This window comes from Zosterops lateralis (assembly GCF_965231275.1).
Source record: "Zosterops lateralis genome assembly, chromosome: 29".
Taxonomy (NCBI): Eukaryota; Metazoa; Chordata; class Aves; order Passeriformes; family Zosteropidae; genus Zosterops; species Zosterops lateralis.
The window spans coordinates 440,678-455,964 of NC_139789.1; the positions used below are offsets into that span (position 1 = coordinate 440,678).

The window sequence follows — 15,287 nt, forward strand, 5'->3', positions numbered from 1 at the left end:
AAGACATAAATGGACAGTTTTCTGTATATCTATAGATACATCAGCTGTAGGAGAAAGGAATACAAGTGACCTTGTCCCTGATAAGTAACAGCTCTGTTAATTACCCAATTCAGCCTTGCCCCTGATGAGTCACAGCTACATCCAATAAAGATAAGTGTGATAAGAGGGAGTGGGTTAGGATAATGAAAGAGGATGAATGTTGAGCATGAGAGGATCATGAAGAAGAAGGACCCTGAGGAGAGAGAATCACTGCTGTGAGGTCTGTCTGGGTCTGCAGTTAGAGCCTGTTGTTGGAACCTGCAGTCAGAGTCTAGCTAGGTAAAAGCCTGCATTTACACTCTGCAAACTAATATGTGCAGTCAGTGGCTGCAAAGAAAACCTACAGTAGGAGCTTGCTGCAGCCAGGACTAGTGAATAGTTGGAGTGAGGATGGCTAAGCTGTCAAGAGGAGTAAACCAGGACCCTTTTCATGCTGTGATAAACAAGAAATCCGTGTCTTGGCTCATTTCTGCCCTCTAACAAGAAGGCTGCTTCAACAAACAGCAACAGGAGGGCTAAGGAGAATCTCTATCCCCTATTGGATGTGGTGAGAAAAAATTGCCATGAAGGATGAGGAAGGGGCTGAAGTACTTAATGCTTTCTCTGGAGCTGAGGGTGCTGGTTAACAGCAACTGAATATGAATTGATGTCTGCCCAGGTGGCTAAGAAGGCCAGTGGCATGTGGGCTGTATCAAAGATAGCACAGATGAAGTTATTTCCTACCCTCTTAATGGTATGAACTCAAAACTCACGAGCTGAGTTCGCACAATTTTGTTGTGAATTTGATGCTTTCATGCACTTGGATCTGATTTCTTCCCTGACTTGCCTCCATTGACAGGAGCAGCGAGGCATTTCTCCGTGTTTCCCCTCTTTGCCACCATCTCATCTGGGGTCTCCTGGTGCTGCAATGAGGTAAACCACACTTCATAGAATCCAGAAGGTCCTCTGTTAAGACTTGAGCCCCTTGAGATTCCTAAGCTGCTTCTCATCAGACTTGTGTTCTAAGACCCTTCCCCAGCTCTGGAATACTCCAGCCCCTGAATGTCCATCTTGTCATGAGGGCCCCAAAATTGACCCCAGGATTTGAGGTGAAGCCTTAGCAACGCCCAGCACAGGGGGATGTGGGAACTGACAGTGGCCAGAACAGGGATTCTTAGGCTCCAGGCAGTGGCTTGAAGCCTGTGGGAAAGCCAAGTACAGAACTCTTTCAGTCTGGCCTGGGAAATCATAAGGAGGAACCCAAAACAATCCTTGTAGATACCATCCTCCTGACACCTGGTGTTTTTCTAACTTGTTGTTTACTTGTAAGAAGACTGTCGAAAGATGTTGCTCTAAATGACCAATCATATTGATTGTACCGAAACACTGGATAAAAAGAATCTGTCTTTCAATAAACTTTGCTATAATACCCTCCGAAGAAATCGGAGTTCCACATATCATTACTCGGCTGTCCTGAATCATATCAATAGGGGGACAGTCACTGCCTGAGTCCTGTTGGCCAAGATAGCCAGTCCCTAAATGCTTACCCATAAACTCTTGTCTTGGTCTTCATCCATCCCTGGGCATGGCTTGATCCATTCTAGTTGCTCTCTCATGTAAAGAGCAGCTCCAGCACCTCGCCTTGCTAACCTGTCTTTTTTAGTACGTAGCCATCCACACCATCTGTAACTGCAGTGGGACCATGGCCTTATGACCACACGCAGCTCTCTAATCGTTCCTGTTTGTTCTTCATGCTGTTTGCATTCAGAGGTAATGGAGCAGGCAACCTTCCCAGGCAGAGGCCAAGAGGATATACCACAGCCATACACACCCCTGAGGTGGCTGGCCTTCTGCTCTCATCTTGGGAGGCCACAAAGGAACATTTGCAACTGCTCTGGGGGTCCTGGCTTATTCCTGGATGTGATGGTGGAAATGCCCTCAAATCCATCAGTTTAAAGCCCAGCTGTCCAAGGTGTCTAGCCTGCTGTCAGGTTCCCTGACCTCTTCTAGATGTGTGGACTCCATCCCTCCTTAACCAGTTGTAGTCATCAAAGAATATCTTGTTATCAGAAAAGACAAACCCCCATGATGGCACTAGCCATAAAGCCAGAAATTGATTTGCATTTTGTGTGTGTGTATATATATATATATATATATATATATAAAATCTATATCTATTCCTGGCTATCCCCTTTCCACTTATGGGTAAAATGAAGGAAAAGATTACTTGGGCATTTTTTGCTCGGACTCCCAGGACTTTATAATCTTTCTTGATTTTGCCCAAGTCCTGGCTTGTGTGTTGTTTGTGCCACATGAAAGAGCAGCAGTAGAGAGCGGTCTGTGTCCTCGAGAGGTTGTGGCACCCTCTCAACAATATCTCATACCTCAGCTGCTAGAAGGTGGGCTACCTCACATGGTTCTCTGCTGAAGGCCTCATGGTCCCTTAACATGAGTCACCCACTGTGAGCACACATCATTTCTTTTACAGTGTCCCATGTGTGCTTCTGGTACAGTTTCTCCTTGCAGACCTTGCTCGTGGGTGTCTAGAGCTGTTAAAGTGCCAGTTCTGGGTCTGGTGTGACACTGGAGACTGAAGCACATCCCTGCTTTTGTGGGTCACCAGCTCTGAGGTGCCTCATCCTCAGTGCCTGCCGGAGGAACATGGTTCTGAAACCACCTGTCCACATCCATCTCAGCTTCTATAACACTGCACAGCCTTTTAACTGTTTCCTGTTTCTGACAACAGATCATCAAACCTGTGCACAACTTATGAAGTTATTTACCTTTTCTCCAGGGGAAAGGCCTGGGCGCTTGCTGCGACTCACCACCTGTATTGAAGTCTCCTTCCTTACTAGTTGTATCTGGGTGAAGCCTTCCCTTGGGAAGGTCCATGGCTGCTGGACACCAGTTGACTGGAGGATCTGGTTTGAAAGTATGACGAGAAAGAATGCACTGCTCTCCTCCCCTTGCTGGTGGCAGCTTCCCTTATAGCAAAATAATCCAGAGTTGTCCATCTCAGTGTGTGGGATATCACCAGGTCACAGGTGAACTCGTCCCCAGGATTTGTGCTGCTGGCAGGTGTGGGGACAAACACAGCCATGAACCTATGTGACATATGAATGTGAGGGACACAAGCTAGGTGCAAATGAATTTAGTTAAATTCTGAAGCTCACCAATTTTATATCCTTAGCCCAAGAGCTATTTTTAGCTGCAAGCTTAAACTCATCACAGTTCTACAATAGATCTGTCTTCTTGACATCTTCTATTATTGTATCTGGAGTCCCGAGTCAGTAGAGCAGAAAAAACATTTTGTTTCAGATTTCTTCATGTTCTGGTTGAAGCAGTTTCTTGTTCAGCTGGTGTAGTTTGTTCAAACACATGATGTTGCTGCCACTATTCTTTCTGTAACCTTTCCTTACCCCAACAGACCTGCCCCACTGACATAATTTCATCCTGCTCGAGCAGGAGCAATTTTCTTCTAAGTGCCTGCAGATCACACAGGCTGAAAGGAGCAGGAGACATGCTCAGAGACTTGATGCTGATACACATACAGACAAATTACATCAAAATAATTTTATTGCATACATTTCAAAAGAAATCCATGTTCCTGGAACATCTTTTCAGTAGAAGTTGTGTTCAACAGAACAAAGAGGAGAGTTGATAACATGAGTTGCAACTGGAGAAATTCGGACCAAAGAGAAGTGGTTGGTTCAGACCTTTGAGAGAAATGCATCATTGGACAGAGGTCCAGAGACATAACGAGATCTCTGCCCTGGGAAACCCTACACAATTCAGCTGAACAGGATCCAAAGACATTAGCCCAGCTCTGAGCAGCTGGCAGCCACAGAAGCCTGCACAGGTTCCTTCTAATCTCAATCTTCTGTGAGTATCAACTACCAAGTTCTCCTAGAAAAGCCTTATTTTACTCCCTCCCATTCATCACAGTAATATTTTGAGTCATCCCAGGACCCAGACAGAACCAAAAATGGATTTTTTTCCCCTCAGACAATACAAGTGGAAATGTGAAGATGGAACTATCCTCATCAACACTGAATAATACCACTCATCCCTCTTCATAATCCAGATAGATTCAGATCCATTTGGGGGTACTGATTTCAGGAAGGAGAATGCAATGAGAAGAGGTGAGAGCTAGGAAGTACTTTGCCAACAGTACCACTGACTGCTCAGCTGCCTTGCTCTGGCTTAAATTCAATATCATCCTTCTTTTTCACATCTTCTGTAGAGACACTCCCATGACCCATCCTCCTGCATCCATCACCTTCACCTCCCAGTAATGTCTCCCTGAAGGTGAAGCCATCATAGCCCTGCACGCAGCAGCATGGGTTAAATCTTTCAGGGATGTCAAGGATATCCTGTTGTGTGTCACCTTGTTTCACACTTTCGCCATCATCAGACAGGACAAGGTCACAGTGGGCTGTGTCTGGATCCAGAATAGTTGCTGATGTTGGAGACAGAACACCCCAAGGATCATGTGACAACAGCCAACTTTTATTGAATGCTATTCTCCTTATATAGATTTGAAGGTCTGCATGGTTAATCCTGATTGGCTGAACCAGTTGCCAACCAGCCTGCGTCCTCAGTGGCCTAGGCCTGCTCCCCAACAACCCAGACTGGTCGAATTAGATATCTAATCAAGGTAATACTGTAATTAGCTATATAATCTGTTACATTTCAGTTATAAAATTATACTTAGGATTACTTATAACTGTGAGGCCTTCAGGCCAGCTGTTAGCCACCACACAGAACCATGTTCATGGAGGTGAGATGGAACCAACACATCTGGGCAGAGTTCACCCCAGGGGAGCTCTTGGCTGGGGCTGCCTATGGAAGAAGCACGGTGGGAGTGAGAGCTGGCAGACTGTGGCAGGGTAAGGGGCACAACGTCATGATGCTGGTGCAAGTAACAGAAAAACAAGCAGAAAGAGAAGAGAATTGTCAGCAGACCTTCAGGCTGAAGACCCCAGATGTGTGAAATGTGCGGACAGAGTTAACTGAGGACCAAGACTCTCCAGATTTGAAACTGGGGCATGCACCAAATGAACAAGGAGTTTGAATGTTACACTTCCTCTGTTAAAGGGGAGGTTGGCTGAACCACCCCTGGTCCCACCAGCAACACTGCAATAGGGGAACTGCCAGGAAGGGAGAATAAAGCAGGGAAAATGTTTCAGCACCCTGAAAGACCAAACTGTAATTACCTTTTCTATAGGCACTGCATATCTTCTCCATGCTTTAAACAAAACAACCCCCCCCCCCCAAACAAACAAAAAACATACAAACAAAACCCCCACCAAAACAGAAAACAGCCAACAAACACACTTGTACTGGATTAGCACAGGGTAATGATATGCCAGCGTTGCTGCTCATTTTCTGAGTTGTTATCTTTGTGAAAATCATCTCACAGTGTGTTGCTTCAAAACTTCAGTGTCTGACTACATGAAAGAGCTCCATCCATTTTCTACAAATACAACCATACTGCCGATCCTGATTTGGACATACATTTAGTCTCAGTTTGTACTTTGAAAACTGAAGGAATTTTCTTCTTAGTATAGAATAATTACAGGGAGTAGCATAAAGCCACATAGAGACCAATGGAAAATAATGTTTCTGAAACAAGTTCTGGATTTGCTACTTCCTTTCCCAAAAGGAAAAACAAAACCAGGGCACACATGCAAAATTCAGATGAGACAAAGGCCCAACTGAGAAGTTTCCCACATAGGAAAGAGATTGATACTCACCGAGTTCTTCGGCTTGCATCTCTGCAAAAGAAGGTAAACTAGCACAGGTAGGTTGTGAGATATTGATTTGGGTTTACCCTGTGTCCCCTCTCCTGTAACCACCTGTACGTACCCTACGGTGGGTTTCTGCCACAGCTCAGCTGTCCAAAGTCCTGTCCCACCCCCAGCCTGAAGCTCTGTTCTACCAGGGATAGTGAAGTTTGTCCTATGCACATCAGGGGCAAGAAATGTTCTTTCAAAGGCCCCTTGCTTCCAAGGGGACCAGGACACTCCCAGCCTGCTTGACACCACCACTGCCACCACCCATTCCCAGCCCCAGACATCGTCTCTGGTCATCTCTAATTCTTGATTATCAAATTCATTCTCCTTCGCCTCAACCCCAACCACTTTTCTGGTTACTTTACACTTTAAAAGTGAGAAAACTCAACCAAACCCACCACAGTACAGAGACTCTGTAAATAATTCTTTGTAAGGAAGAGGAGGAGACTCACTGATTTCTGCACTGTAGTCCCCTGAACAAGGAACACAAACACACACGAGTTACTGTGTGGCACAGCCCCTTCCCTAGGACTCCCACCCTGCTAAAGGACCACACAGATCAGGACAGGCTGCAATGGAGGGGGCAAATATGCTTGTGCTCCAATTGCAAGAACAGATGACCTGTATTTAGTTTCCCCCAACCATTCTTTTTCCCCTTTACTGGCAGCAAATTACCCAGAGTCAATTTTTAATAGCCAAAGTGCTATTCCTTGGGAATTCTGTGAGCAAGTAAACAAACAAGCAAACTTGCTTGCTCTTCAAGCAAGTTTGGTTTTTTGAAAGTTCTTACTGATCAAACAATCTGAATTTGTATAGGAAATTTCTTAAAAGTTCAGGTTTCTGTAATCTTCCCTTAAAGAAAAATAACTGTTCAGAATTTCAATACTTAAATTAAAGGAGTGTCAGAAAGCATTGATAACCACCCAGGGGAAAAAAAATCTAATGACTGTTTGAGGTGAATTTTCACATAATTACAAGGCCAGAGGACAGCAAAGGAAAATATCTGCCTAGAAGTGTGAAAAATGAGGTTCACTTTCTTGGTAAATTAAAAAAAAAAAAAAAAAAAAAAAAAAAAGATTTAATTAAAAAAAATAAGTAAATTAGGACAGAGAATCAAGTAAAGGATTGACAGCCGGGGGTCCAGGTGACTTGGCATTCAGCCAGCCAAGAGCATGCCTGCTATTTCAGAGGCATTCTTTAAATACCTTTTCTATTGCATCAGTCTGTTGCATATTCATAAACCATCATGCATATTCAAACTTTTCCACAAACTAGTTTCCATATTCCAGTACCTGTTTAGCATGGCCCCTCCCTGGGTCCGCCTTTTCAGAGCATGCGTGTTTCTTGGCTGTGTCTTCATTATCACCTCCAGCTTGGGCCTTGGTCCATACTTTCCACAGATGGTTGGTGTTGATAGTTGGCATGTCAGCAGCATGGTCCTCATCATATATTCACTGGATGTTATCCCAACCAAACAGGCCATTCAATTACAAGCATAACTATATAAATATATATCAGCTATCCCACTACCATGTCTAAGTTTTGCTAATAGAAGAAATAAAAACTATACCCTTACAGCTAAGTTATTATACATATAGCATTCATCTTAATATTTGCAAAAAGCCAACTTTATAAAATATATTTATAACAAAAGGAACATTTGTACAGAATGCGAGTATGAATGAAAAAGCCTGGAATTTTTCACAGAGGATTTTGCCAAGAGACAGGGAGTGAGACTTAAGCAGTGCTGCTGCTTGTTTTGCTGGGAAAAAAACCAGACCAGAGCATCAGCAGCAAACCAATGCATTTTTCCCATGATAGGCTTGTGGAGGTTGGGAGGAGGCTGAAATTGGTCATGAGAGAAAAGGATCGCCTCAGGAACTCCTTTCTTCTCAAGACTTTGGGAATCTTGCCCACTGTCCCTAACCCCACTGTGTGCAGAGATCAGCATCACCCTGCTGGAGACCTGAGCTTGGGCTCCAGTTGCAGGGCAGCTGTGAAGGGGCAGGTTTGCCTCAACAAGGGAGGCACAGGGTTAAATGACACCTGCAGTGGTACATAACTGCACTGTGCCTGAGCTCTGCAGTGCTGAGAAATCTGAGGCCCCTGTTGGTCTTAGGAAGGAAGAATCTTGAGAGCACTTTGAAAAGCAAAGCTCACTGTTGGTACATCTGTTCACACTTTCTGCAGTTTTGCAATGATTGTCCTTAAAAATTACAAAATTGATTCATTCAAATTAGTTGCCTAATTGTATGTATCCAAACCATTTCCATCCCAAATGTTCCCTAGAAATGCAACCCATGAATTCTTCCATTTGAAGAATTCTCCAATTTTTGGAAAATGGAAAGTAAAACCTATTTTTTTCTGATACTTTCCCATGAAAAAAAAAGAAAAAAATGCAAATAATTAAAAAATCATCCCTTCCAACAAGTGTTGTGGTGCATTTGAGCTTTACCAAAGTTCTGCATGCTTTTGTTCCTTGTTTTTGTAATGGTTTGTCTCTGTATCCTCATGTTCAAACCCCTTTGGTTTTTCCCTGGCTGTGGGTCCTGTCTGTCACCCTGCAACCCTGCCCCGAAGCCTGGAAATTCTGGTGGGGCTGTGAGGTGATTTGGCAAGTTCTTAGTTCCCCTCCCTCTTTTATGTATAAGATTGTTCTACTGATTGCCTTTTTGTTCTGGGTTACTCCCCCGCCCTTTGGGGATTGGTTCTAGATCACCCCCTGCCCCTTTACACGTCCCCTGTACTTAAGCCAAAACCCAAGCGAAAACCTCACTTCATACGTGGGCAGCCCTCTGGGTGGAATAAAGCCTAGTTGAAGCCCATGTGGGAGTCCTCTTTTCTTCTTCCACACCATTTGCCACGCTTCTGCTTGAGGCCAGACCCACAAGATCGGAAAGGTACTAAGCAGTACCCCTCAATGGGGATTTGGAGAACGAGCTAACCAGCAGCAGCTCCGAACCCCTGCAAACAAGCACTGATTAACCCCCAGCAGGTTACAATCATCCACATGGCAGAAAGGCTGCAGGGTCTGGATGTGCCTCAGTGCCCACATGACCCACCAGCCCATCAGAGAGGATTTCAGTTTCCTTCAATCCTCTGTATCACCTCCCATCAAAGTTGGAAGGAAAGGAGGCCCTGCCAAACTACCCAGAAGTGTCAGAGTTTCTTTACAGGGCAAGGTGAATTATTGCTGCATTTCCATGCTGGGGCAGAGGAGTGAATTATGTGGCTTTAATGCCAACTTTATTCCTTGCCTTCTTGCTAGAGAAGAAACCTTTCTTTTCCTGACAGAAGTTAAAGTCCCTGGGTCTTTAAGTTCCCTGGCACCAAACGTAAGCCCCAGGTGTCGGAACAAGATCCTGGTTCTATCTGGATGTTTCTCAACCCCTTGCATCAGTTAGGACCAGAGGTGGCTCAGTAGGACAGCCCAGCTCTTTCCTCAGCCCCTGTCCCAGGATGGTACCATTCATTTTAAATAGATATACAGTGATATAAAGGAAAGTAGCCACAGCAACCAGGACCAGGCCTGTGGCAACCATCCAAGGATGGGCATCATGGAAAAAGGGATCTGAAGAATGAAATCCCCCAAGAGAAGGTTACTCTGAGACTAGCAATGGGAAATAGATTATTTAAATTTTATACATGGTCATTCCATCTGAATCCCATTGAGAATGAAAATCAGCTCCTCACTATACTCCAAAAACTGGCAAAAAATGACAAAGAGTACCCCCATGTTTTGGCACTTGTCTGAGGCTGATGACATTTTGTCTGCATTTTGGGAATTTTCAAAGGGAAGATGGATTTCTAACCACATTATTTCTAGTTCCATCATGATTTCTCCTCCTTTGGAAAATAACAAATATTATATTTCATTAGTCAACAGGAGATGAGAAGTAGGGTAACATGTTGTAGTGGTTTTGGTTTGCCAGTTTGAGATTTCCTAGCCAATGCACCAATAATGTAGTGGGTTTAATGTTGGCTGAGTGCCAATGCACCCACTAGAATTACTCATTTTCTGTTGTGAGATAAGAATTAACAGGAGAGCAAAGCAAGCTCAAACTTTAAAGGGTATAAAGAAAACTTTGGGTTTTTTTCCTTTTTTTCAGTTCTGTTTAAATAGTGAGAATCAGAATAAACCTTCAGAACCTTCTCCTCCCCACACAACCTTTTTTTCTTTCCCACTGATAACAAACAGAGAGAAAATCTGGGACTTAGGTCAGTTTATCACCTCTTAAATAGTCTTTCCTCAGTTCTCTTAGGGAGAAGAGTCTCTCTCGCCATGTCATGTAGACTTCTCCACAAGAAACAATTCTCTCGTGGCTTCAATTTCCATGCGTGGAAATCTGCAATCGTGAAGTCCCTCCCATCTCATGCAGCCTACCCACAGCTGCATTCATGGGCCATGTCAAACTTATGGGGTACTATTTTAAGGATGAGCTGTTCAAAAGCAAATGTTCTCTTCATCTATGAGATCATCTTCATCTGTGGGAATAGAGGTCTTCTCCTTTCCCTGGGGACAGAGGGTCTTCATCACTGTCATTCCTCTCTCTGTTCAAGCTTTTCATGAGATCACAGCTATTTCACCATTTACTTGCTTCAGCATGAATGCTTTTGCTCATGTCTACAATTTGAACACTTCACTGTGGGGGTGCTGAAATTGTTTCATAGGTTTTTTAGTTGTAGGTTTGATGTGATTTGGACTTTAACCCCAGCCAGGTAAAGTTCTTGGCTTGGAATGTTCTTATCAGAAGTTGATAAGAGTTTCCAAGGCAACCTAATCCTCTGCCCAGAGTTTCGGTCATCCCATTGTCTTTTCCCCCATCAGATGCATATTCTCCCCCCCATGCCCATCATCCCCCAGGCCCAAAACCTTCGGAGAGGTGTCAGACAGTGATTGGTGGATCTCCGAGGACCCCACCTTAATCAACCTGATTTGTTAATGTTGTGTATTGCATTTGGCATTAGCCACCTTGCTTTGTTTCATTGGTCTTGTAACTTGTGCCCACCCCTGAGATTTCTGGTAAACAAAAACCCCCTGCAAACCAGGCCCTGGGTCACTCTCCAGAGGCACAGGCCTGGGACCAGGAACTGCCCTGTGATCCCCAAATAAAACCTTCTTCCTGAGCCTTAAAGAGTGTCCCCTCTTTCGAACCACGGCCGTGACAGCCAAGGCAAAGGTACTGCGGAGCCAAGACCCACGCAAAGGTACTGTTGGGGCGTATCAGAGCTAGCAGGGTGGCCCAGCCGAATGCTGGGCTGGCCTGAGAGACAGATACGCGAAGCAACACTTTACCCCCCCCCCCATGCTTTTTTCATGAATTAAAGTGATATTCTAGTGTATCACAGTCCGTCATCATGACCTTACAAAAGAATTTCAGCCTAAGACTAAGGCATCTTCTCATTCTCCTCCCATCTTGACGTGACCCCTTCTTTACTGACCTTGCTGTCTTCATGTTGTTTCTCTACATGTCCTTTCTCTACTCTGTCCTTTTCTCTCACTCAAGAGAGGATCGATGTTTTGCAAGTTTCATCTGTGCAGTGGAAGAGTTAATATCTCACCCAGGGCCTGCGGATGGTCATGATGACCAAAACCATCAGTACCCAACATAAAATGATAGCCCTACTGGTTGTTAAGGCCTGACAGTGTAGAGAGCAGTTTCCACAGGAAAAAAGAGGACCCTGGGAAAATGCCTTGGGAAACCTCATTCTTAGCACCATAAGCAGAAGGCTGATTGACATGTTGTCTATGCGAATTGTTACCAGAAAGTTCTCAGTTCTCTGTGTTATCATACGTTGATGTCCTGGGTTGCAGTGTAGGATGTACACAAAGTATTTATTCTATCACCATCTTCATGAACTGTTGAAACCAAGTGGGCTAGTGTTTTCCCAAGCCCCCTGCCTCTTCTGCTAATGGCCTTTGGGTTGTCTTCTGCTAATGACCTTTGGGGTGTCTTCTGCTAATGGCCCATTAACACCTGGCCCATGAGTCACAGGTAACTCCTTCCAGGGGTTATCTCTGTTTAATGGGCCATCAAGGACCCACTTCACACTTCTCATGCTATTGTGAGATGCTCTGCCCAGGGGGAGGAGCCAAGCATTCTCACCTGGATATAAGCTGGTATGTGGGACAGTGCAAGACCACTTATCCACTGGATTCCCAGAGGAGCAGGGCTACCAGACCTTTCTACAGGATCACTGCTTCAGGAAGAGCACTTCACCTGGACTGCTTCCACCATCCTGCTCAGGTTGTATTCTGACTCTGTCAGTGATCCTTTGTGTTATTGCATTTATTTTATTTTACTTTTACCTTTTTACCTTTCTTCTTATTAAATTATATCTCTGACTTGGAGCCTCTCATTCATTTTGCTTTCAAACCACAACATTCCCTTATTGATCTTTATTTTCCAAAGGGTCCAACACACCCTGGACACAGCGCAATAAATGGGAACATGAAGGAAACAAGAAAAGCAAGGAGGAAAATGGCAGCAAATTATAATAAATTTTTTGGCATCATCTAATCCTCACTCAGGTTCAATGAGTTTGTTTCAATGCCTGTGCTGCCATGGCTGGAAGGATGCATCAGGATCCAGAGGGATGCTGGTGCTCCCAGAAGTGGAGAAGGTTTATGGAAAGGGCCTGACCCTGCTCTAAGCTCTGCTGTTCACAGGGAGCTGCTGCACTGGCAGCCAGGAAGATGCTCAGGCTGGAAGCTATGCCACAGAGATCAGCAGGACCTACGGGTTCTTACCTAGTGCTGACCATCAACTTGGAAAACTAAACGGCAAATGATGAAAGCCAGCAGAGAGTAGAGGACCTGAGAACAGGGGAGTATCCTCTTCACCAAAGCACCATCTGGAGATGAGGAAGGAGAGGGAAAAGGCAAAAGAGAGGAAAACCAAGGGGAAAAAAAAAAAAAAAAAAAAAAAAAGGGAGAATTCACTTTTAAAGGGGTACATTGCTGAATCCAGCCCCTTTTTTGTAAAGCCTAGTGAAGTACCTCAGATGCCAAAGATTGAAATTGATTCTCCATCTTCAGCCTGACGTCGGTTAGTGTTTTATACACAAAGTACCAGACTGGTATAAAAGGTTGTGGGGATTTCCCAGAGGAAAGCTAAAGACAGTCTGCTCTGGCTTTTTTGATTCAGCATTAGAAAAGAGACATATGGGTGGAGAATGAGAATGAGGAGAAGGAGAAGGAGAAGGAGAAGGAGAAGGAGAAGGAGAAGGAGAAGGAGAAGGAGAAGGAGGAGAAGCCCTGACCAAACCAGGACTCATTCCATGCACCTCAAAGACAGCAGGAAGTGTCCTGGACCAGGGGAAGCAAAATACCCAAAACACTAATCCAAGGCCTAGCCAGGACAGGACCTGACCCTGCTCTGCTCTTCCACCCCACTTTTTGCCCACTGACTTGGTTCCACTTTGCTAACAAGAGGTGGAAACCATGGGCAGCTCTGGCAGATGCCAGAGGGTGATTTCCATCTACAGATTCTCAAACAATGCTGCATAGCTGAAGACCCTGAGCTCTTTCCTGCACTCTGAGATGGAGGAGGAGCTGCTCAGCCATCACCCAGCACGTCAGAGAGATGCCCTGGTCCCAGCTAAGTCTTTCCTTGCCTAAAAAGGAAACAAAAATGTCACTTGTTTTCCCTTGTGCTGCCTCTGCTCCAAAATGAAAGTTGCTGAGTAACTTCAGGGATTTTGGTAATGCTTTTGCTCTGGACGTGCCCTTCTCGAACTGTGCACAGACACAGCCCTTCTGAAGATAGTCTCCAGGGCGGCATGTGGCAAACTGGTGGCAGTTCGCACATCCCTGACCCCGGAGGCAGTGAGAAGGAGGGAGCTGACGGAGTTAGGATTCACACTCGGAATCCTGGCAGTGCCGGAGTTGCAGTTAAACTAAAGCAGTTGTTTAAAAATTGCTTGAAACAAATTCCCAGCTGAGAGGCGAGGCCATGGAGGATGGTTCATTTGGGGAAATCTGCTGCCCTAAGAGAGGCAAAGGCAGCGCCCATGGCGCTCAGCCCAGCCAAGTGCAGCACCCTCTCAGCCTAGCCAGGCACGGGGCACCTGCTAGGGCAAAGGGACCTGATCAGGGACCTGGCCAAAAGGGGTGACAAGGAAAAGAGCAAAGCAAAAAATAAAGGGTACAGAGAAACAGACCTGGACAACTGTCTCGATGTGAAAGACAGGTGTCTGCCAAGGAAGGTGGGAACCTCCCTTGGAATGGGAAAATATGACTCCCTTCCCTCCAAGTTGTTATAACCTTGGACTCAATGGAATTTCAGGCAAAGATATGGAGAAGTGATTAACAGGTTTTTTTACTAGTATATATATGTGAATAACAAGGCAAACAAACAATCACAGCAGCAGCAACAACAAACAGAACCACAAAACCAGTGACAGCCAGAACCACAAACCCAATGAAAGCCAGAACCACAGACCCAGTGACAGCCAGAACCACAGACCTAGTGATACCAAAACCACAGACCCAGTCCCAGCCAGAACCACAGACCCAGTGACACCAGAACCACAGACCCTGTCCCAGCCAAAACCACAGACCCAGTGACACCAGAACCTCAGACCCAGTCCCAGCCAGAACCACAGACCCAGTGACACCAGAACTGCAGACCCAGTCCCAGCCAGAACCACAAACCCAGTGACACCAGAACCACAGACGCAGTCCCAGCCGTCTCTCGGCCGCAGGCATGTTCCCCTTTGGTGCAGTTCCGGGCACAGCCGGCAGGGGCTCTGGTGGCTCCCAGCCAGGCAGGGTGGGTGCGATGATTCCACCGCGGCTGCAGGGGGCGCTGTAGCGCAAGTTCAGCTGCATCTCCACGAGGCAATGGTGGGAGAGCGCAAAGTGGGTTCATTTGCAAACCCTCAGTGGGCAGCCGATCCTAGTACCCTTCTCTGGATAGCAAAAGGAGCTCTAGCAGGAACCTCTGAGTAGCAAGCTGGGAAGGCAGGGATGAAGTCCCAGAGTGGTAAATGAGATGTGTCAGAAACTCCACAGCTGTGGCAGGAGCCGAGGGGTGTCCTGGCAGGCAGAGATGCTGGGTTACAGTGTAGTGAAAGAGCTGGAGCAGTGGCAGAGAAGCGGCGGGGCTGGGCAGTGGCCGTCTGGCTCCTGAACATCGCCGGGAGAGGCTCCCTCAGAGGGGGAGGGGGCTTGGGGATCCCTGAGGCACCTGAGTACATGGTGAGGGTCCTTTCTGGTGAGCTAGGGTGTTAATAAGGTGCCAGTTCAGTAGCCACTCTCATGAGCAGAGTTTCACTCATGGTAGGAGAAGGCAGTAGGAAAACACAGCAAGAGATGGCATCCCTCGGTGGTGGCAAATTCTCCCCACAGTGACTGCAGCCTGTCTCCTCTCTGATGCTGAGAGCGAGGGAGAGCTGGAGCCCCTTCCTGTCAGCCCAAATCTCCCAGTATCTCTCCCCTTCCCAAGAGAATGCCCCTCAGCTGCCACAGTG

General features: G+C 45.9%; 1 pseudogene across 1 annotated transcript; it reads right to left on the reverse strand.

Moving 5' to 3' along the window:
- Positions 1 to 830: 830 nt before the first annotated feature.
- LOC310920300 (E3 ubiquitin-protein ligase TRIM11-like) lies at positions 831 to 14,646 on the reverse strand (annotated as a pseudogene). Its single transcript has 4 exons — positions 14,493 to 14,646; positions 9,280 to 9,384; positions 4,031 to 4,477; positions 831 to 941 (listed from the first exon to the last, which is right to left on the reverse strand). The product of its transcript is annotated as an E3 ubiquitin-protein ligase TRIM11-like (transcript).
- Positions 14,647 to 15,287: the final 641 nt, after the last annotated feature.